Source organism: Coenobita brevimanus, chromosome 116 (assembly GCF_032717465.1).
Source record: "Coenobita brevimanus isolate Jiangsu-jjx chromosome 116, ASM3271746v2, whole genome shotgun sequence".
Lineage (NCBI taxonomy): Eukaryota > Metazoa > Arthropoda > Malacostraca > Decapoda > Coenobitidae > Coenobita > Coenobita brevimanus.
In genome coordinates this window covers 45111596-45134338 of record NC_137069.1, presented here as the reverse complement: position 1 = coordinate 45134338, position 22743 = coordinate 45111596, and positions in this window count along the sequence as shown.

The following is a 22743-nucleotide window of genomic DNA, read 5'->3' as shown; positions in this document are numbered from 1 at the left end:
AATATGGAAATTAAAACACGAGTTTACATTACATTAAGCTCAAGAAAAAGAACCGTTAAATTTATTGATTACAATGAAATAAATTTATGTTAAATTTCAAAATGAGTTCAAAATAAGGAGATCGCACTCACTCGCTCACTCAAAAGCTAACTCTTAAACCTAGGAAAAAAACGAAAAGAAATACTGGTCAGAAAAGTGGACAAAGCGGATGACTGGGCATTGTTGCTGAGGAAGGACACTGCACACGCTGAGCGTCTCGCCAATCACGCTAAGTGGGAATCCAACGGCGGCGGCTGGAACTAGGCATCGTTGCTGAGGAAGGACGCTGCCACACACACTACCTGCTTCCACGGCACTCAAATCTTGACTGAGTTCAAATCGTGAGAGAGAGGCGAGTGTTGAGCCGCACTTGCTAACGGCCAACGGGTGTGAGCGATACACACCCGCAATATCACTCAGCGAAGGTGCTAACATCGCGCACAAGGACGATCACTTATGAAACAGTGAAAAATGTCCTGAAAAACACTCCCGATTGAGTGAATATGTGGCGGTTGACTGAGTGATAAATACTGGGATTCCACTAGAATTCGCGGTTTCCCACCAAAGTTTAATGTTACGAGTTTATTCAACTATAGGACACGCCGACTCGTAACATTACACCCCATCAAAAATGAAATTTTTTTCTCAGGAAAAAAATGTCAATATACATCCATATAAATCCTACTCAATCACACAAGATTCACACTGTGGTGTGTGTGTGCTATCCTGCTACAGGAGAAAGTCACAGTCGCCAGTGAGCGAAAAAACTTTGTATTTACGTTAATAGAAGCAAGCTTGAGGGAAAAACTCCGTGACGACGGTGAAAAATCCTGTACTCAGGTCAAACTGAACGAAAAGTTTGCTACATTTACATTAACAACTAATTGTTATGTAATGTAATGTATGTAATACACAGTGTAGGTGTGACAGTTGTGGTGTAACTGTACCTACGTGTAAAATTACATAATGCAAATCAATAGTAAATGATGATGACGAAGCAGAAGAGAAGAGGCGGCAGCATGCGTCAGGGGCTGTTCTGCATGGCAATGCTGCACCTGCCAGCTGCACCTGCAAAAACAATCAAGGTGGAGCATCAGATGTGTCATTTCTCTCTCTCTGCCTAGCAATCAGTACTTATGTTACAAAAAGTACACTATTTACATTATTAACCAAGAAACGTAGTCAAGGCGTTTCTGCAGGACATCAAAAGCTGACCCAGTTTACTGGTTAAACCCTAAACTTAATTAGTGAAAAGACTGGGCGTTTCTGCAAGACATCAAACTCTGCAATTCGCTGAATTAACTGGGGAATGTGATCAAGAGCGAAGAGACTGGACGTTTCTGCAGGACATCAAACGTTGCAATTCATTAGGGACCCAGTTTACTGGTTAAACCCTATACTTACGATTAATGACAGGAAGCTGAGAATCGCTATGCAGTCTCGAGCAGGTCATGTTTTAACACTCACCATGGGTGTGAACACTCATGTGGATATTGTGCATTCTCCAGGAATCCTCAGAGAGGCCCACAGCTCGAGACATTCCACAAGGTAATTCATACACAGCCTCGGACAGTCTCTGCGGGGTTCTCAAACTTCCCCCTTAACTTATGGTATACACGTATATACAGGTCCTGGATGTAATGTGTCCTGTGGGACCAACGGCGAGATGTCAGCAATTACTGGTACACTTTTAACTGGGAACCAGGCTGGTCCTTGGATTACTCAAATCTCTGAGAAAGCCTATCTTACGGAACCCAGCGTACAACAGATGCCCTTGTTAGTCAGCAGTTAGCAGGCGAAGCAGCAGGTCTGGTTATGGGTCTCAGGGCTTCTCTAACCTTCCTGATCTTGTCACCCTGTCACCTGCAGCTATTGTTACCAACAATATGTGTGAGGAACTTCACCTCATTGTGAGCAATTTTACACTTGCTAGGCTTCACAATCATGTTGAAACTCTGGAGTCTACTGAAGACAATTTCCAAGAGTCTGAGGTGCTCCTCCAATGTGGCAGAATGAACGAGGACATCATCAACGAACATCTCTACTCCTACGATACCATGGAGCACTTGTCTCATGGCACGATTGAATACTGCTGGGGAATTGGTAAGTCCAAATGGGAGGACTTTATACTGATACAACCCCCCAGGAGTAGCAAAGGCAGTGAACTGACAGCTCTCGGGGTGAAGGGGAATCTGGAAGAATCCCTTTGCCAAATCGAGCTTCATGAAATATCGTGACCCTGCCAGCTTGGAGAAGATGGCAATGTGGTCACCCATTGGCTCAGCATCCACTTTGGTGATTGCATTTAGCCTCCTATAGTCGCCACAAATCCTGACTCCACCATCCTTCTTGCGGACTACTACCATTGGACTGCAGTAAGGAGATGAGGACTTTTCAATAATACCTGCAATCTCCATGTCAGCAATTTCGTTGTCTACTGCGCCCAGTAGTCGCATGGGAATCGGATATGGCTTAACCTTTACGGGAGTATCGCTGGTCAACTCAATCTTGTGACAATCAACCTTTGCAAGTCTAGGTTGGTCAGAGAAGACATCAGCATACTGACAGAGCAGTGACCTTATGGCATTCTGATCACCTAATGCTAAGTCAGTGTTAAGTAAAACATCTCCGACAGTCTCTTCCTGACAGGACTGAATGGTTAAGGGCTCGTCATCATGGTCATCAGCTGGGATCACTGCGGCTGCCCCGGTTTCTTCCAGTGGCTGGTCACTATCATCAGCTATTCGTAGGCCAGTCTCCTCGGGGTTTGACTCATGATAAGCCTTCAACATGTTAATGTGGAACCTTTTGCGAAGATTCCCCATTTGAATTATGTAGCTGAGGTCTGAAATGCGCTCTACTACATCAAATGGACCCTTCCACTGCGCCAACAACTTGTTCTGGGCAGTGGGGAGTAACACCAAGCACTTATCGCCTGGACTAAACTTCCAAAGTTTTGCCTTCTTATCATAATAGGCTTTCTGAACTTCACGTGCCTTGATCAATTCTTCCTTAGCTAACTCGCACGTCAACCGGAGGCGGTCAGCTAGATCAAGGACATAGGTGTAGGTGGTCTTGACTTCAGGGTCGGGTTCTTCATCGTCCCATAACTCGCGAAGGACTTGAAGTGGTCCACAGACCGACCTTCCATACACCAGTTCAAAGGGTGAGAACTTCAAGGAGTGCTGTGGGGCTTCTCAATAAGCAAACCGAAGAGGAGCAATGAACTGCGGCCATTCCTTTGGCTGTTTGGAGGCCATGCGCTTTAACATCTTCTTGAGAGTCCCATTGAACCTCTCACACAGCCCGTTACACATGGGATGATAAGGCGTAGTTTGCAGGCCTCGGATGGACAAGAACCTGAATGCTTCGTTCATCATTGCAGAGGTGAACTGCGAACCCCAGTTGCTTAAGACCTCTTTGGGGATACCTACACAACAGAACACTTCAATCAATGCCTCAGCAACAGTGACGCCCTCTATATTCTTAAGGGCCACGGCTTCAGGCCACCGTGTGCTGAAATCAACAATAGTGGGGATATACCTTGATCTATCACTTGCCCTAGGAGAGATTGGCCCAACAATGTCAACTGCTACTCTATCGAATGGTTCAGAGATTACAGGCATTGGTTTCAATAGCGCTGGACGGACACGTCCCTGGTCAGTGGTACGCTGACACACATCACAGGAATGCACAAGCCTTTTTATATCCTGTCCCATTCCTGGCCAGAAAAAGTCAGTGTGGATGCGGTCAGAGGTTTTCTTTTGGCCCATGTGACCTCCCATGAGTGAACAATGACATATTTCGGACATTGCCCAGCGATACTTCGCGGGAACGATGAACTGCAGTCGAACCTCGCCCTGGGGTGTTTGTGACTCACGGTATAGCCGTCCTTACTTGCGAAGGAACCTGGCTTGACCTCCCCGTGCATACTTAATCACTTTACCCTCCAGCTTCTTACGCACTGAGGCAAGTGTCGGGTCAGACTCTTGTTCTTGGACAATGTCTTGACTACGAATCAAATCTTGCTGCGTTGCGACGGTCAACAGGGTGACATGATTCGGAGCCTTGGCCATGGCTCGTGTTACTGCAACAGCTGAAGTCTGAGTAGCAACATCTACGACGCAACTGTTTTTGATGCCCGGTATGTTGCCGAAAAAGAGGTCAAACAAGGGTTCTGGCATGACAACAGCAGCTGTCAAACCAGTATAGAAAGGAGATGCCACCTGGATACATGCCTCAGGGAACAATCTCACTGACCCATCAATAAGTCTAACTTGGATCTGCTTACCTGTGTACTCGTCGGGCCGAACTAAACTTTGCTTGACAGAGCAACTTGAGGAACCATTATCTCTCAGGACATTTACAAAAACACCTCCCACAAACCCTGGCTGAACAAGAAAGGCAGTGTTACTGGTGGATGGGTCTGAAGAGGTAGCAGCCAGTCATTGGTGAGACTGCAGAACAAACAATGCAGCAAATGTGGTGCCCTGAGAACTTGATACCTGAGGGGTCGTGCTCACCATCTGAGGAGCTGGAGCATTGACCACCTGTGGAGGATGGTTCACTGTCGCTGGGGAACTAGTGAACTGCGGGGAAGTACCTGTACTGGTGGGGTTGGCACCACTGTACGCTTGTTGTCTCATAAGGGCTGCATTTGCATCCTGCCTCCGATACACTAAAGTCGATTGTCCTGACTGAGGGTTACGTGGTTTGTCCTTGCCCTGCTGCTGCTTGAAATACCGGTACTGCTGCTGGTTAGAGTTCTGCTTATCGTACCGCTTCCACTCAGGTTTCTGAGTGTTTTGCCCCTGGTCCTTCTTCTGCAGTTTTGGACCTTGGCCATTATTCTGAGAACGGCCTTGTTGCTGGGGTTCAGTCTGAGACGGTTTCCCAGATTTATCAGGTTTCCTGTTCCAGGTATGCTGCTTGCGAGTTTGATAACCGTATGCAGTAAAGAATGCGTCAGCCTTCTTCACCATTTGGCTGGCATCCTTTACCTGGCAGATCTTAAGCTGAGCCATAAGTTCAGTAAGCAACGACTATTCTAGCTGCATGCGCAGCATAAGGTCAATTATCCCCTCACGCATGGAAGGAGTTTCATCTTTCTCCATCCACTTATCTAAGTAAGCAGTAAGCCGGTCAAGAAACTGAATGGCCGTCTCTTTTTCCTGTAAACGAGCCCTCATGAACTGACTCTTGGCGTCGTCAACTGTGAGACTGTACGCTTTGATGAGTGCAGCCTTCATCATCTCATATGTGAGATTGTCTCCACGAATTCTGTGGAGACTATCGAAGGCAGGGCCCTCAATCAGGCTAAGAAACTGAAGCCGCTTAGCTGCATCATCCATCTGGTACAGCTGAGCCATGTCTTCAAAACGAGCTATGTATGGCTCGATTCACTCACCTTCCTTGTATGGGGGAAGCTTGATGTGTGTGGTCACCATAATATGTGCAGGGATAGAGCTTGTGGAGCTTGGGCCAGCTGTACCAGATGTGTCTGAAGCCAAGGAATCTTGCTTGAGCTTCAACATTTAAATTTCTTGATTTTTGCGTGCTTCTCACTCGGCACGTTTGTGTTCTCGTTGTTCTCGCTCATGTTCTAACTCAAGTTCGCGTTGTTTTCGCTCGTGTTCACGCTGTTCTTGCTCGTGTTCGTGTTGGATTCTATGCTCTTCATGAGCATCACTCTTGCGTTGCTGCTCATGACTAAGCCGAGAGAGGACATAATCCTTTACTTCTGTTGGGTCTGTTAGCCCCATATCTTTGGCTTCCTGTACATAGACGCTGGTAGACATGATGCTAACTCAGTCTAAGTAAACTAGCGACTCAGTACTGACTGCAATGTTGCAAAGAAAGATGCCAAGAATCAAGAATAAAGAATATAGGCACAGGTTAGTGGTGGCTAGTTTTATCTAATTAAATTGGTAAAGAAAGAAAATTAAACAAACAACTGACTGTGAAAACTATTATGTAAATTAATAGAACTGAATCAATAATCACCAGTAAGATAGTGCCTATAGACTTTAATGATAAATACCTAAGTTTGAGCGAGTGAGTATTATCTCGTGAATAGCTTTAGAGCTAGGAGTTAATATCCTGGAAAGAGGTTGCCAATTGTCACGGGGTTTTTAAGAGAATACAATATTAAAGAATATTATTCAATAATACTTAAGAACAGGACAGTGAATTGTCTTGTGAAAATCAAGCAATGATTACTTTATGCGGCTTACTTCGCCGATTCTCTAAGGACGAGAATTTATAAACTTTCTCAACAGTACAAAGCAGAGACTAATTATTCACACGTGCTCTTTATTAGTACTGTTGGCCTCTGGAGAAAATGACTCCACCCCTGACAATCAATAACTAAATGCTATTAATGATAAACAGGTTCTTGCTGGTGCAATTAACTCCTAGATGGCACAACGGATTTAAGTTAATAAAAAGGACTGGCCTAAGTACCAGTTGTGAATAATGCAAAGCGTTTATGCAAACTAGGAACTATAAGTGAAATAAGCTTAATATGGAAAATAAAACACGAGTTTACATTACATTAAGCTCAAGAAAAAGAACTGTTAAATTTATTGATTACAATGAAATAAATTTGTTACATTTCAAAATGAATTCAAAATAAGGAGATCGCACTCACTCGCTCACTCAAAAGCTAACTCTTAAACCTAGGAAAAAAACGAAAAGAAATACTGGTCAGAAAAGTGGACAAAGCGGATGACTGGGCGTCGTTGCTGAGGACGGACGCTGCACACGCTGAGCCTCTCGCCAATCACGCTAGGTGGGAATTCAACGGCGGCGGCGGGAACTAGGCGTCGTTGCTGAGGAAGGACGCTGCCACACACACTACCTGCTTCCACGGCGCTCAAATCTTGACTGAGTTCAAATCGTGATAGAGAGAAGAGTGTCAAGCCGCACTTGCTAACGGCCAATGAGTGTGAGCGATATACACCCGCAATATCACTCAGCGAAGGTGCTAACATCGCGCACAAGGACGATCACTTATGAAACAGTGAAAAATGTCCTGAAAAACACTCCCGATCGGGTGAATACGTGGCTGTTGACTGAGTGATAAATACTGGGATTCCACTAGAATTCGCGGTTTCCCACCAAAGTTTAATGTTACGAGTTTATTCAAATATAGGATGCGCCGACTCATGACAAACATACCCATTTTAATGTTGGGTGGGAGAGAGAGACAGGTTAGAGCTTGAAGTCTTTATTTTCTCCAACGTTTCGGGCTAAATTGAACCTATTTTCAGAGAGCCCGGTTCTGTAGCCCGGAACCTTGGAGAAATAAAGAAGTTAAGTTCTATCCTGTGTAGCCAGAGACGTTAGAGAAATAAAGAAATGAAGCTTTATCCTGTGTACCCGAAACGTTAAAGAAATAAAGAAATCAAGCTCTACTCCGTCTCTCTCCCATGCAACATTTCCACTTGTCGTAGTGGAACATCTACATATCCATTTCACTTGGTCTAAAATTTGCCATCTCTCCGGTGCTGAGTTGAAACAATACGAGCATATCAACATTAAAATAGGGTGATAATCTCAAAGAAGTGTTATGGAAGGATATAGAGCCACATCACTGTCTGGTTCTGTCACGGAGCTACGTGAAGGAAACCGGGGGAAGAAAATCTAGGCCATGTTAGTGTAAAATCTAGGCCATGTTAGTGTAATATCTAAGCTAGGCAGGTGTAAAATGTAGGCCAAGGTAGTGAAAAAGAACTATAGTTGTGTTATTACGCTTGGTATTCTTTTATCTATATCAAAGAATTTTCTAGCATTACCTACTAAGTGTTTTCTGTTAAAACTTCTTATAAATACTGTATGTGAATATCATACAATTAAGTAAATGCCTCACCTAATCTTCTGACCTCGCTATGACCTCTGATGCCCCAGTTCAGGGCCAAGTTGTCCTACTAGCAAAGGTCAAGACGCTGCACAGTCGGGGTCAAGAGTTGTGCCGGAAAGTCCTTGTGGAAGAGAAACTACAGGGAGTATCGAAATTTGTATTGGTCGGTTATGGAAGAGGTTACTTACTTTCCTTACTACTAACTCTATGTGTCACAACTTTCGGCTCAGACGGTAAATTCGCTTGACAATTTTCGCCACCTAGGGCGGTGTTCTGGTGCGGTTAGGAAGATTATTAACACCTCATCCTTGCCGATTTATTTCTGATTCTGCTCCGTTACTGTATTCTTGTGTCTGTTATTCATGCAATCTACGTCGATACTGAGATGACATGAGAAACAAAGCAGGGGATATGAGTGAGTAGTCTGGAAAAAAAAATATCGTTAAGGAAAAAGTGTTAGCGAGCCTCCTTGCCCGACGAGATATGGGTCTTCATCTCCGTTAGTAGCATAAAGAACTTGGCCCGTATTCTTGTGGGTTAGAGAAACTCCCTAACACTCTCCCCTGGGCAATTTATTTGCTTATTACTCCATAGAGTCCTATTTTGTGCTATATTAATCCTTCAAACATCGCCAAACTCTGCATAAATAAGGTAAGGAAGGATAGTAACCAGTCATATCCAAAAATAAATCGCTAAGGAAGAGGTGCTAGGGAGCCACTTACCCATTCGCCTCCCTGAGACGGCTGTCAGGATAACAGCGAGCAAGAGAGAGAGAGAGAGAGAGAGAGAGAGAGAGAGGAATTTCTTTTAATCTCTAATAATAAGTCTGCCTAGTATGACTGTACCCGACCAGTATAGCCCCACTTAGATACACAGATTTCGCAGTCTCTATGCGACAAATTTCCTTCGTTAAAGAGTCCACGGCAAAGAAGTAGATGAACTAAGTGGAAGAGAAAGACGAGGAAAAATGAGGAAAGATTTTGAGAGTAGGCAATGGAGAAAAAAAAAAAAAAAAAAAAAACTGTGGTGCATGGCTTCATTCCACGCTCGATACTCCGAACGAAAACAAAAGGTAACCCAGAAATGCTACCGCGATCTTCGACATGGAGGACTAAATGAAAGAATTAATCTGCAAAAGGTGGGGTGGCGCGGCTGATATACTATGCCACGCTGAATTTCGGAATCTGAACGGAAAGCCAATGGAACGAAACAGCTTAAGTATTCGAAATTTGGAACGAAACACTTTAAAGCATTTCAGAAACACATTCACGGGACTTTTGGGGAAAAAAAAAAGAAAAAAAAAAGAGGAGTATCTGAAAGTCATTATCATCATCATCATCCTGAGTCAGTTCACTGCAGGAAAAGGGCCTCCGATGCCAGAGAGAGAGAGAGAGAGAGAGACAGACAGACAGACAGACAGAGACAGACAGACAGACAGACAGACAGAGACAGACAGACAGACAGGCGGACAGGCAGACAGACAGAGAAATAAGACAGAAGCCGGTATTATATGATCGATAAAGCCTCCATCGCCTCTTAGGTATAAATATGAATATGCCTTACACCGCTAAAACATCAAGCGATAACGGGCAGGCCTGAAGATGAACCATGAAAAACATAGGAGTAGTAGTAGTAGTAGTAGTCGTAGTAGTAGTAGGTTCATCAAAATGTGAACTCAGTGGAGTGCAGATTGAAGTTACCCCGTTCCTGCAGCCCACAATCCCTCTTTCAAGGAATAGGGAGGAAGTTGAAGGATGCTTGTATTAACGTGAAGCGCCACTACCCAGTTATATCAGTGCCACCACGTGAAGGCGTCCCTCTCCAGCACCACGGAATATGAAAATAAATATAGTGCTTGAAAGAGCATTATGAATATATTGAAACTAGAATTAATATTTGTTAAACTGAAAAAAGAAGTGTTGAAATGAGAAAAGGAATATATGTGGAAATGGAACTGCATACACGACGAGATATTAATAAAACGCTGAAATATTAATAATCTATCTATCTATCTATCTATAGCCCGACGCCCTAATCCCGCAAAGGGTGGCCGCAGACAAAACGCCTCCAAGTCACTCTGTCACCCACCATTTGACTACCCTCCCCCCAACTCACCCCCCCCTCCCTCATATACCTCTCAACTCCATCCCTCCACCTCATCCTCGGTCTACCCCTCCCTCTCCCTCCCTCCACCTCACCCACATACACCCTCTTAGCCAGTCTTTCATTCTCCATCCTCTCCACATGTCCAAACCACCTCAGTGTATTTCTCCTAATCTTTTCAACCACATCCACATCTACCCCACAACGTTCCTTCACTTCTTCATTCGTCAACCTGTCCCTCCATGTCACTCCACATGCTCCTCTCAAGTAACTCATTTCCACTGCTCTCACTCTTGACTTGTTCCCCTCTTGCAAGGTCCACGCCTCGCTTCCATACGTCAGGGTAGGGATCACAATACCATCATGCAGTGACTTCTTAACTTCCATACTCACCTCCCTATTTCTCATCACTGCTTTCAGTGTGCCAACAACCTTCCTTCCCTGCTGTACCCTTTCACGTACTTCATCCCCCAAAGTTCCATCCTTACTCATCACACTACCCAAGTACTTGAATGAACTCACATTCTCCATATCCTCACCATCCAACCTCACTGCACACTCTGTGACTTCATTCCTCTCAAACACCATAACTTTACTTTTGTTTATATTAACTTTCAGCTTCCTCCTCCTACACACTGTCCCAAATTCATTCACCAAACCTTGCAACTCCCATTCATCTTCACTCAACAATACTGTATCATCAGCAAACAGCAACACCGGAAGCTTCCAAATCTCACCCTCATTCATTAGGGTATAGAGAAATAAGTGAATTAGGGATAGAATGAAGGACTACAGGTGAGGCGGGGTTAGTATATTTTATGCTGGATGTTTTGTGATGGAAGGACAGACAGCTGGATAGGCAGATGGATGAAGAAGGACAGACAGCTGGATAGACAGATGGATGTTTGGATGGATATGCAGACAGATGGTTACAGGTATCAGACAAACGGACGAAGGAATAAATAAAAAGATAGAAACAAAATGTATGTGTGTGTGTGTGTGTGTGTGTGTGTGTGTGTGTGTGTGTGTGTGTGTGTGTGTGTGAGAGAGAGAGAGAGAGAGAGAGAGAGAGAGAGAGAGAGAGAGAGAGAGAGAGAGAGAGAGAGAGAGAGAGAGAGAGACAGACAGACAGAGACAGACAGACAGACAGACAGACAGACAGACAGACAGACAGACACAGGTCAGATAATACTACCGAAGCTTACCAAAAGGATTTTGACGAGGCTATCATTGCGAAGCCTCGGTTAAAAAGATTGTTTTTTTGCTTAGTTTTTTTTTTTTTTTTTTTTTTTTTTGCACAGACAACCCTGATCCTTAAATCCTCTTTTTGCTAGAGATTCTTACCACGTAAAACTGACATCTGTAATCCCACCATTTATCTGTCTATCTATCTATGTCTATCTATTTTTGCGGTGGTAGGTTAAAGATGTGAGAGTGACAGGTTAGGTTATATAAGTTACCTAATAAAAGTTTTTGTGAGGTCAAGTTAGGTCAGGTTAGGCTGGGCTACTTTAGATTAATTTAAACATGTGGGGTTTTAGGTATGCTACTGAAGAATGCATTGGCGTGAAGAAGAAAAAGTAGAAGAGGATGAAAGAAAGAAGAAGAAGAAGAAGAAGACGAAGAAGAGAAGAAGAAGAAGTGTTAGACTCGGGATAAAGTTATATTCAATTTTTCTCACGTAAAGCTATCGGAGGTGGAACAGCGTGCGTTGGCTAAAGGGTTAAACTTCTTTATCTCCAGTGGTAAACGAAACTTTCTAAACCATTTCTGTAGTTCTGAAAACTTGTTCCATACAGTAAAGTCTTTGGAGTTTTATGATCCGAATCAGAAAAGTTTTGAGTGCTTTAAGAGTTCGTTGAAATATTTAACAATTTCATATTTTTATTCTAGTGATACTTATAAGTCTGTGCCAATTTTAAGTAAAGAAGAGTACAATGCTTAAAAGCCCTTTCACAAAATAGAGAGGTAGTAATTTTGAAACCAGATAAAGGAAATGGCGTTGTTCTCTTGAAAAGAAGTGAGTACTTGGAAAAAATGATGAAAATTATTCGTGACCGTTTGAAATTTAAGCCTGTTACTGGTGATGATCTGTTAACAATATTGAACAAGGAGGAGAAAATCAACAGGTTTATGAGGCAATTAAAAAAGGATGGCATTATAAATGACACTTCTTACTCCAGCTTATTCACGACCGGATCCAGACCTGGAATAAAGTATGGGCTGCCGAAGGTCCACAAAGAAGGTTGCCCTGTCCGCCCTATTATGTCTGCCATTGGTACTTTTAACGACAACTTATCAAAATTCTTAGTTTCTAAATTGTGACAATTGCACTGTTTTCGATTCTTTCTAGTTTGCTAAAGAAATTTGTAGCCTGAAGTTTGATAGCTGTGTACTGGCCAGTTTTGACATAAAATCATTATTCACTAATATACCATTAGCTGAAACAATTAATATCTGTGTAGACAATCTCATTAAAAACAAAACTAGAGTGTTTAATTTTAACAGGGATCAGCTCCATAAGCTTCTTAGTCTGGCCTCTAACGACAGTTACTTTTGCTTTGATAGTAATATTTACGCTCAGATTGATGGTGTTGCTATGGGCAGTCCACTTGGACCCACCTTGGCAAATGCTTTTTTGTCCCATCATGAGGTACGCTGGTTGGATGAGTCCCCTCTGCAATTTAGACCATTATTTTATCGACGCTATGTGGATGACACATTTATGATTCTTAGATCAGAATCTCATATCCCCAAATTTTTGGAGTATCTCAGTTCCAGACATAGTATTATAGAGTTCACAGCTGAAAGAGAAGTAAACAAACAACTACCCTTCCCTGATATTTTAGTTACCCATTCAGGTAATTCATTCTCTACCTCAGTATATAGGAAGCCTACATTTACTGGACTCATGACAAAGTTTTCCTCTTTCATACCTGTTGATTTTAAGAGGAACTTAGTTGCTACATTAGTTCACCGGGCCTACCATATCAGCAGTAACTTTCTCGATTTTCACTTGGAAATTCAGTTCCTCAGGGATATAATAATTCGCAATGGTTTTCCATTTCGTTTTACAGATTCATATGTACGACAGGCTTTGGACAGAACTTTGCGTCCTAAACCACAGAAAATTATGGTCAAGAAAAAGAGTATATACTACTCTCTCCTGTTTGTAGGCAAGCGCAGATTTGCTCTACGAAATAGATTAGTTAAATTACTAAAGGAATATATATATATATATATATATATATATATATATATATATATAAATTCTATGGATTAATACACCTGGCAACCTAAATCTCTAACCCCCATCCCCTGAACCCCAACACCACGGCCCCCAGCCCCCACCATCCTACCCCCTCCCTACCACCCCTCACCCCACCTCCCAACCCCCCACCCCCTGTCAAATCGTCATGCTGCACACACAATTGTTTTATATTGTACAGCATAAAATTATTTTCACATAGGGCTTTAAAAGCATCCTTTAACTTGATATGGTCAGTGGCTTAGTTTAGGAGAGATGAAAACCAGAGAGGAAGAGATAAAACGGGAGGAAAGAAGGCAGAGAGGTGGAGGAAACAGAGAGATGGAGGAAACAAGAAGAGATGGAGAATAAAAGGGAAGGTGGCAGAAAGACGAAGAACATAGCGCTTTGAAGGGAAGTTACCAGAGAGAATTAATATATCACTCCATCATCATCATCGTCATCATCATCCCAACCATGATGATCAATATTACGATGTGTTGGACAGAGGCATTTGGAGGGGAAGGGGAAGGAAACTTGTGGAGGGAAGGAGACAAGGTGGTGGGGAGGAGGAGAAAAGACGGTGAGATTGAGGAAGGAAGGCTGAGTAACAAAACTGATTAGAGAAAATGGGAAGCTGAATCTAAATACAAGAGAAAACTGAGAAATATTGGGGAAATTAAACAATCATCCGCCGTTGTGACGTGGCCGTCGCCCGCATTCGCCTGGGGTATCGCTCCTCAGGTGAAATCACCGGACGAACGGACGCCAACAGGCCATGTAAACTCTGTCACAATCCCATGAATGAAGCATTATCCCATCACATCGTTAACTGCCCAGTTATTGCCCCCTTCAGACCCCCTGGATTATTGCTTTCTGCTTTGTGTACCTACTTCATCACAAAGCTTGATGTACTCGAAGACATTTTCACCATAATCCCCACTTCCTTTCATGGTAATGCCCTGGCACTAGGACAATGATGGAATATTTTATATATATATATATATATATATATATATATATATATATATATATATATATATATATATATATATATATATATATATATATATATATATGCAAGCCTGTGTGTGTGTGTGTGTGTGTGTGTGTGTGTGTGTGTGTGTGTGCTGTTCACACACGTACACATCAGGTGCATGTGCATGTATTGTCCTTGTGCAGGGGTTTTGAATCAAGAGATAACCTTATAACGTATCGTTTCTGTCTATCTACTTACCTGTGTATGTGACTATGTCTATGTATCTATTTAGAATCTATATGATTTTGTCTCCCTGTACGGTTTATGTATAAATATACTGTATATCATATACAGTATATGTGCATGTAGCATATGAATATGTATGGTCGTCTGTGTACATGCGTCCCCATCCTGTACATACAGTATGTCTATGGTAACATGTTCATGAATATGTACATATATTTATAGATGTTTATGTATATGTGTCAGGACTCCATATTATAATTACAAATCATAATAGATAAATAGATAAATAGATAGATAGAGAGACAGATAGAAGCAGGAAGTCAGATGATGAGAAGGTATTGTGTCTGCGAGAATCGAGCAATGCTAAACATGCTTACACACTACTCAAGGAATGCTTTATAGGCACACGACAGCGCCTCGTGACCATAAACACACATACACACACACTCACACGCAGGCTTCTAGAACTTTCCAACCACAGTGTAACACACATGACACGACCCCTGCTACACCAGAATTTAGGAAGCAGAGTCAGAAGGAGACAGGCTATAGAACAGGCAGGTAGTAGGGAGAACGAGCTTAGCAACATGGAAGAGAGAGAGAGAGAGAGAGAGAGAGAGAGAGAGCAAGACAGGGAGGTAGCTAGCGGGACTACTTTATACTTCACTCGTGTGTGAGAGACTTTGTTAATATTCCAAGACAAATAAAAATAGTTCCATACTCATCTTTACCTCTCCTGTCATTGCATGACAAAAGGGAACCAAGATTATCTACTTACAAACAACTCAAGTATAACAACCGCTCGTCCACAAGTCTAATATATAACTTCTCTACAAGTAACTACAAAGTCTTTTTGTGACATTTGGTGGCAGCGGTGGGATACGAACCCACGCCTCCGAAGAGACTGGTGGTATATCTGGACAGACTATGTAAACTGATGTGTTATGAAAAGTGAAAAAAAAAAAATAATAATGCCTCTCACAACCAACAACTCACAACCAGCTCCTGACAGTATTCTCTTCAACCCCCCCTCCGTCTCCCCGATCATCATGCTGATGCAGAGATGAAGAGGTCACAGCACGTCTTGCCAGTAGTTTAACAAAATACTGATACAAACAATCTTGAAATTTCTACGACGAACCAACGAACTACAACCATCTACAATCAACTACAAGTAACAACTCTACGAGTCGTCTGTATAATCTACACGCACCTACAAGTAATGACAGTCTTCATCCCACAACGAGTAAATCACAAGAGAAATGGAACGAGAAAACCTCGAGAATGAAAAACAAAACAAACAAACGAAGAGTGAGACACGACTCACAGCTCACAACCACCAGACCTCACCCTCCTCTCTCTGCTACATCCACCCAACCTCCACCGCTGACGCAGGAGTGAAGAGGTCAAGACGACGAAGCAAATACCAAGTCCATATTCACAACTCATCTTACTGATCTTCACTCAAGTTACTCATCGCTACTCATTTACTCACCACAGCTACCAGTGTGAGAAGTCAACGTTACCATACGTATCAACGTGTGTCTGACACCCCACAACACGTCAATCAACCCGTGAAGAACAACGCTATCACCACGTGCAACACCACTCACATCATTTCCACCACGGTAAAAATTAGTGAGTTATATAGTTACTTCATTTATACAATACACAGTGATAGACATAAAAATGCTGCACAGACATATAAAACTTGCTGTATAATTACAACTTACACATACATCGATTATCTACATAACTCAAACACTAAATAATCACCAACAATAAATATTCTACACTGTATATATTCATTCATTTATTATAGCATTTATTTACTACCAACGAGTGTTACCATTTATACCTACATAAAATACGTGTTTCATACATACAGCTATACATTATTATATCTACAAAGTGATAAAGAAAATATACCATCACAGTTACTCAGTGAGCGATCAAAGGAACTGTATTAAACATTTATTAATTAAAGCTACTTAGTGGAAACATATAAATTAAGTTACAAGGAAGACCAGAAAAAAAAAAAAAATGGCCAACACAAATGACGTTAGCAAGAATGAACATCTTCAACACAATCGTGAAGACAATGATTTCCACACAGTGCTGACACATAATATTGCCCACGATAGGTACAAGTAAAGAACAAGTCAGTGTATATAGTTAATACTGTATATAGTGTATATATATTTTTTATAAAAAATAACAAAATATGGGGCTATATAATATCATTTTCAGTAATATCTGTGCAATATAAACTAAACCTTAAAAAAGGGTGCCAAGGGATTTAACCAGCAATTATGCAACCATGAGCAACACAGAAAATGCGTAGACAAACGAAGAAAAACAAACTATAGAAAATCAATACATACAAAAAAAAGAAAAGAAAAGAAAGAAAGAAAGAAAAAGAAATAGAGTAAGATCACATAACAAACAAATGAAAATAAGTGTAAGTGTTACTACAAATGCCAAAATACCACATAAACTACAAACAAAAAAGCAAATTGTTGTCTCTACAAGCTAGTGGCACGGCACATCATATCATCGACAGCAGCATGACCGGATTCAATGTCAGGACTGCAATTATTACAATTATGTAACTACAAACGATATGTAACAATTATATAACGACAAACGAATGCATTATGTTACACTTGCTACAATTATGAAACTACAAACAATATGTAACAATTATGTAACAGATGCATTAACAAGATGTAACTTTTATGTAACTTTAACTACAATTATGTAACTACAAACAATATGTAATAATTATGTAACAGTTGCATTAACAAGATGTAACTTTTATGGAACTTTAACTACAATTATGTTACTTTTTTTTTTATGCGAGGAAGAAGGAACCAAAGGCCATGAGCCCGCAGTAACAGTTCCCTCCAAGAGAAAAACAAAATACAATAGAGAGCCAAATTCAAGATCCGATCATTTTGAGATGCCTGGACACACTGCGTTTGAAAGACTGGAGATCATAGGCAGCAGGAAATACAGACAGAGGGAGACAGTTCCAGAGCTGACCTGTTGCATAAATGAAAGACTGGGAGTAACGGTTAACTCTTGCATTAGAGAGTTGGACAGAAAAGGGATGAGAGTTTGCTGCCAGACGGGTGCTACACGCCCGTCGTAGAGGTGGAGGAATGCAAGCAGACAGTTCAGAGGAGCAGTGACCATTAAAGTAGCGATGAAAGAGATAAATATGCAACAGTGCGTGAAGAGACAGAGGTTAGAGATGGAGAGATGGGGTGGAGAGGTATATGAGAGAGGGGGGTGTGAGTTGGGAGCAGGGGAGTGAAATGGCGGGGGACAGGGCGACTTGGAGGCGATTTGTTTGTGGCCACCCCAAACGGGATTGAGGCGTCTGGCAATAGATAGATAGATAGATAGTTACATAATATTGTGGTAATGCATAATTGTGTTGGCCTTATAATTGTAGTTACATTTTGTTAATGCAACTGTTACATAATTGTGTTGGCCTTATAATTGTGGTTAAAGTTACATAAAAGTTATATATTAGGCGTGGACAACGGTATTCTATTGTTCTTTGTAAGTAGAATCTTGGTTCAAAACAGAGGCTAAGATGAGTATGGCTATATTTTGTTGTCTTGGAATTCTTTAACAAAGTCTCACACACGAGTGAGAGTCATAAGCAGTCCCGCCCCCCCCTCCCTCTCTCTTCTTCTCTCTCTCTCTCTCGCTCTCTCTCTCTCTCTCTCTCTCTCTCTCTCTCTCTTCCATGTTGCTAAGCTCGTTCTCCCTACTACCTGCCTGTTCTATAGCCTGTCTCCTTCTGACTCTGCTTCCTAAATTCTGGTGTAGCAGGGGTCGTGTCACATGTGCTACACTGTGGTTGGAAAGTTCTAGAAGCCTGTGTGTGAGTGTGTGTGTATGTGTGTGTATGGTCACGAGGCGCTGTCGTGTGCCTATAAAGCAATCCTTGAGTTAAGAGTGTGTAAGCATGTTTAGCATTGCTCGATTCTCGCAGACACAATACCTTCTCATCATCTGACTTCCTGCTTCTATCTGTCTCTCTATCTATCTATTTATCTATTTATCTATTATGATTTGTAATTATAATATGGAGTCCTGACATATGCTCATTAGCGCGGCAGCTGAAGGTCCTCCGACAGCAATCATCATTGACATATGCTAATCTATTAGTACATAATATTGATTATAATATTGTATACATATAATATTCATAGTAAATTGCAATGATTCAGTAATATTACATTTTAAACAAGTTATATACATAATTGAATAAATGCAATGGTTGTTGTATGACATTTTGTAAAATGTGTATGTATAACAGACGTACGCATATAATTGTGCAATGGTAATACTGCTAGGTTATACATTACGTATTGAGTTATCCCTTTAGTAATGTCTAATATTTCACCTAACTTGTTACATATTGTTTGTAGTTACATAATTGTAGTTAAAGTTACATAAAAGTTACAGCTTGTTAATGCAACTGTTACATAATTTTTACATATTGTTTGTAGTTACCTAATTGTAGTTAAAGTTACATAAAAGTTACATCTTGTTAATGCAACTGTTACATAATTGTTACATATTGTTTGTAGTTACATAATTGTAGTTAAAGTTACATAAAAGTTACATCTTGTTAATGCAACTGTTACATAATTGTTACATATTGTTTGTAGTTACATAATTGTAGTTAAAGTTACATAAAAGTTACATCTTGTTAATGCAACTGTTACATAATTGTTACATATTGTTTGTAGTTACATAATTGTAGTTAAAGTTACATAAAAGTTACAGCTTGTTAATGAAACTGTTACATAATTGTTACATATTGTTTGTAGTTACATAATTGTAGTTAAAGTTACATAAAAGTTACAGCTTGTTAATGCAACTGTTACATAATTGTTACATATTGTTTGTAGTTACCTAATTGTAGTTAAAATTACATAAAAGTTACATCTTGTTAATGCAACTGTTACATAATTGTTACATATTGTTTGTAGTTACATAATTGTAGTTAAAGTTACATAAAAGTTACATCTTGTTAATGCAACTGTTACATAATTGTTACATATTGTTTGTAGTTACATAATTGTAGTTAAAGTTACATAAAAGTTACATCTTGTTAATGCAACTGTTACATAATTGTTACATATTGTTTGTAGTTACATAATTGTAGCAAGTGTAACATAATGCAATCGTTTGTCGTTACATAATTGTTACATATCGTTTGTAGTTACATAATTATAATATGGAGTCCTGACATATGTATGTGCACATATGTGCCTCTCTCTGTATACGTATGTACGTATGTATGTGGCAATGTATCCCTTTGCTCTTCCCTAAACTTGTAATGATAATTACTGCAACAACTTTGTCCCATGTAGGTGTCATTGTATCTCTCTGTTCATTATTGTGCTTGTAATGGTAATTGCCTCTATACTTTTTATGCCATATATATGACAATGTAACTCTTTGCTCCCACGCACACTTCCCTGCATTGTCTTCAGCGACAGTGTTCTCCACAGTGTTGGGGCTTGTGCTAAATGGTAAGTAAAGAACCTAAATAAAAAAAATATATATTTTTCTCTTTCCTCTACTGTTCCCTTCCTTTCCTTCCTCTTCTCCCCACCCACCTTTTCTTCCACCTAAACCCCTTCAGCCCAACGACGTACTTACTTTGTTCTTGTTATTTGCAGCCATTTTCTTCACTTTAAGGTACCCCCCTCCCGCAATTTTTTTTTACTCAAGAGATTAGGAAGTTTCCATATACCTCTTTACTATAAAATCATTACCCTTTGCAGTAAATAATCGTCTACATGTATGAAGAGTAAAAAGAGAGAAAATGACATCGAACTAAACAGACTAACCCTTCTTTCCTTCCCCTCTTCCCTTTTCCTCCCTCCTTTTTTCTTTGTCCCTAATTCCTTCCTCATCTCCTTCATCCCTCTTTTTTCATCTTGATTGCTGACCTATAGCAAGAAATAGAAATATGGTGCTAAGCACAAAGAAGTGGTATGGAAAGAATGTTAAGCCACAGAACTCTTATCCAGCCACTGAGCTACGTAAAACTGGCTGGAAAAGGACGAAAAAAACAAAAAAAAACTACATCTGCCCGCATAAGACAGAAAATACCAATATAGAGAGAAGTGTTAGATAAGGAGTCGTATCTTAAGTGGCCCTGGAGATATCGTAGCCTGGTTTTACGGGGTTGGACGGGGTGCAGTAATGTAATGGTGGGGTTGGACGGGGTGCAGTAATGTAATGGTGGGGTTGGACGAGGTGCAGTAATGTAATGGTGGGGTTGGACGGGGTGCAGTAATGTAATGGTGGGGTTGGACGAGGTGCAGTAATGTAATGGTGGGGTTGGACGGGGTGCAGTAATGTAATGGTGGGGTTGGACGGGGTGCAGTAATGTAATGGTGGGGTTGGACGAGGTGCAGTAATGTAATGGTGGGGTTGGACGGGGTGCAGTAATGTAATGGTGGGGTTGGACGAGGTGCAGTAATGTAATGGTGGGGTTGGACGGGGTGCAGTAATGTAATGGTGGGGTTGGACGAGTTGCAGTAATGTAATGGTGTGGTTGGACGGGGTGCAGTAATGTAATGGTAGGGTTGGACGGGGTGCAGTAATGTAATGGTGGGGTTGGACGGGGTGCAGTAATGTAATGGTGGGGTTGGACGGGGTGCAGTAATGTAATGGTGGGGTTGGACGGGGTGCAATTAGGTAATGGCTGGGTTGGAGGGGGTGCTGTAAGGTAATGGCGGGGTTGGATAGGGTGTAGTGGGGTAATGGCGGGGTTGGACGGAGTGTATTAGAGTACTGGCGGGATTGGACGGAGTGTATTAGAGTACTGGCGGGGTTGGACGGAGTGTATTAGAGTAATGGCGGGGTTGGACGGAGTGTATTAGAGTACTGGCGGGGTTGGACGGAGTGTATTAGAGTAATGGCGGGGTTGGACGGAGTGTATTAGAGTAATGGCGGGGTTGGACGGGGTGTATTAGAGTAATGGCGGGGTTGGACGGAGTGTATTAGAGTAATGGCGGGGTTGGACGGAGTGTATTAGAGTAATGGCGGGGTTGGACGGAGTGTATTAGAGTAATGGCGGGGTTGGACGGGGTGTATTAGAGTAATGGCGGGGTTGGACGGAGTGTATTAGAGTAATGGCGGGGTTGGACGGGGTGTATTAGAGTAATGGCGGGGTTGGACGGAGTGTATTAGAGTAATGGCGGGGTTGGACGGAGTGTATTAGAGTAATGGCGGGGTTGGACGGAGTGTATTAGAGTAATGGCGGGGTTGGACGGGGTGTATTAGAGTAATGGCGGGGTTGGACGGAGTGTATTAGAGTAATGGCGGGGTTGGACGGAGTGTATTAGAGTAATGGCGGGGTTGGACGGGGTGTATTAGAGTAATGGCGGGGTTGGATGGGGTTTATTAGAGTAATGGCGGGGTTGGACGGGGTGTATTAGAGTAATGGCGGGGTTGGACGGGGTGTAGTTGGGTAATAGCGGGCTTGGACGAGGTATTACGGGGTAATGTAGGAATTGGGCAGGGTTCAGTGAGGTAATAATGGGATTGCAGAGAGTGCCGTGGCGTAATGGCAGGGTGCAGTGAGGTAATGGAGGAGTTGAACGGGGTGCACTGGGGTTGGACGGAGTGAAGTGCTGTAATGGAAGGGTAGGAGAGGCTGGAATAGGGTACAGGCGTGGCTGGACGGAGTGCAGTGTGGTAATGACAGGTCTGAATGGGTGAAATGGGGGACTGGTGGGGTTAGGGAGGGGGCAGAGAGGTATTGGTGGGGTTGGACGAGGTGCAGTGGGCTAATTACTGGGTTGGACGGGGTGCAGTGGGGTCATGGCGGCATTAGACGGGGTGAAATGGGGTAAGGACGGAGTTGAACTGGGTGCAGTGCCGTAATGGTGGGGCTGGCCGATGTGCAGTGAGGCAATGATGGGATTGGACGGTATGCAATGAAGTAATGATTGGGTTGGGCGGGGTGTAGTAGGGTAATGTGGGGGTTTGGGCGGGGTGTAGTGGGGTAAAGGCGGTGTCGGTCAGGGAATATTGGGGTCATTGCTGGGTTCAGCGGGATGCAGAAGTGTAATGGCAGGGTCAGGTGAAGTGCAGTGGGGTAATGGCGAGGTTTTGAGGGATGCAGTGAGGTAATGGTGGGTTTCAGCGGGGTTTAATGGGGTAAAGACTGTGGTGGGTGAAATGCTGTGAGGTAACAGCGAGGTTTAGTGGGGCAACGTGGGA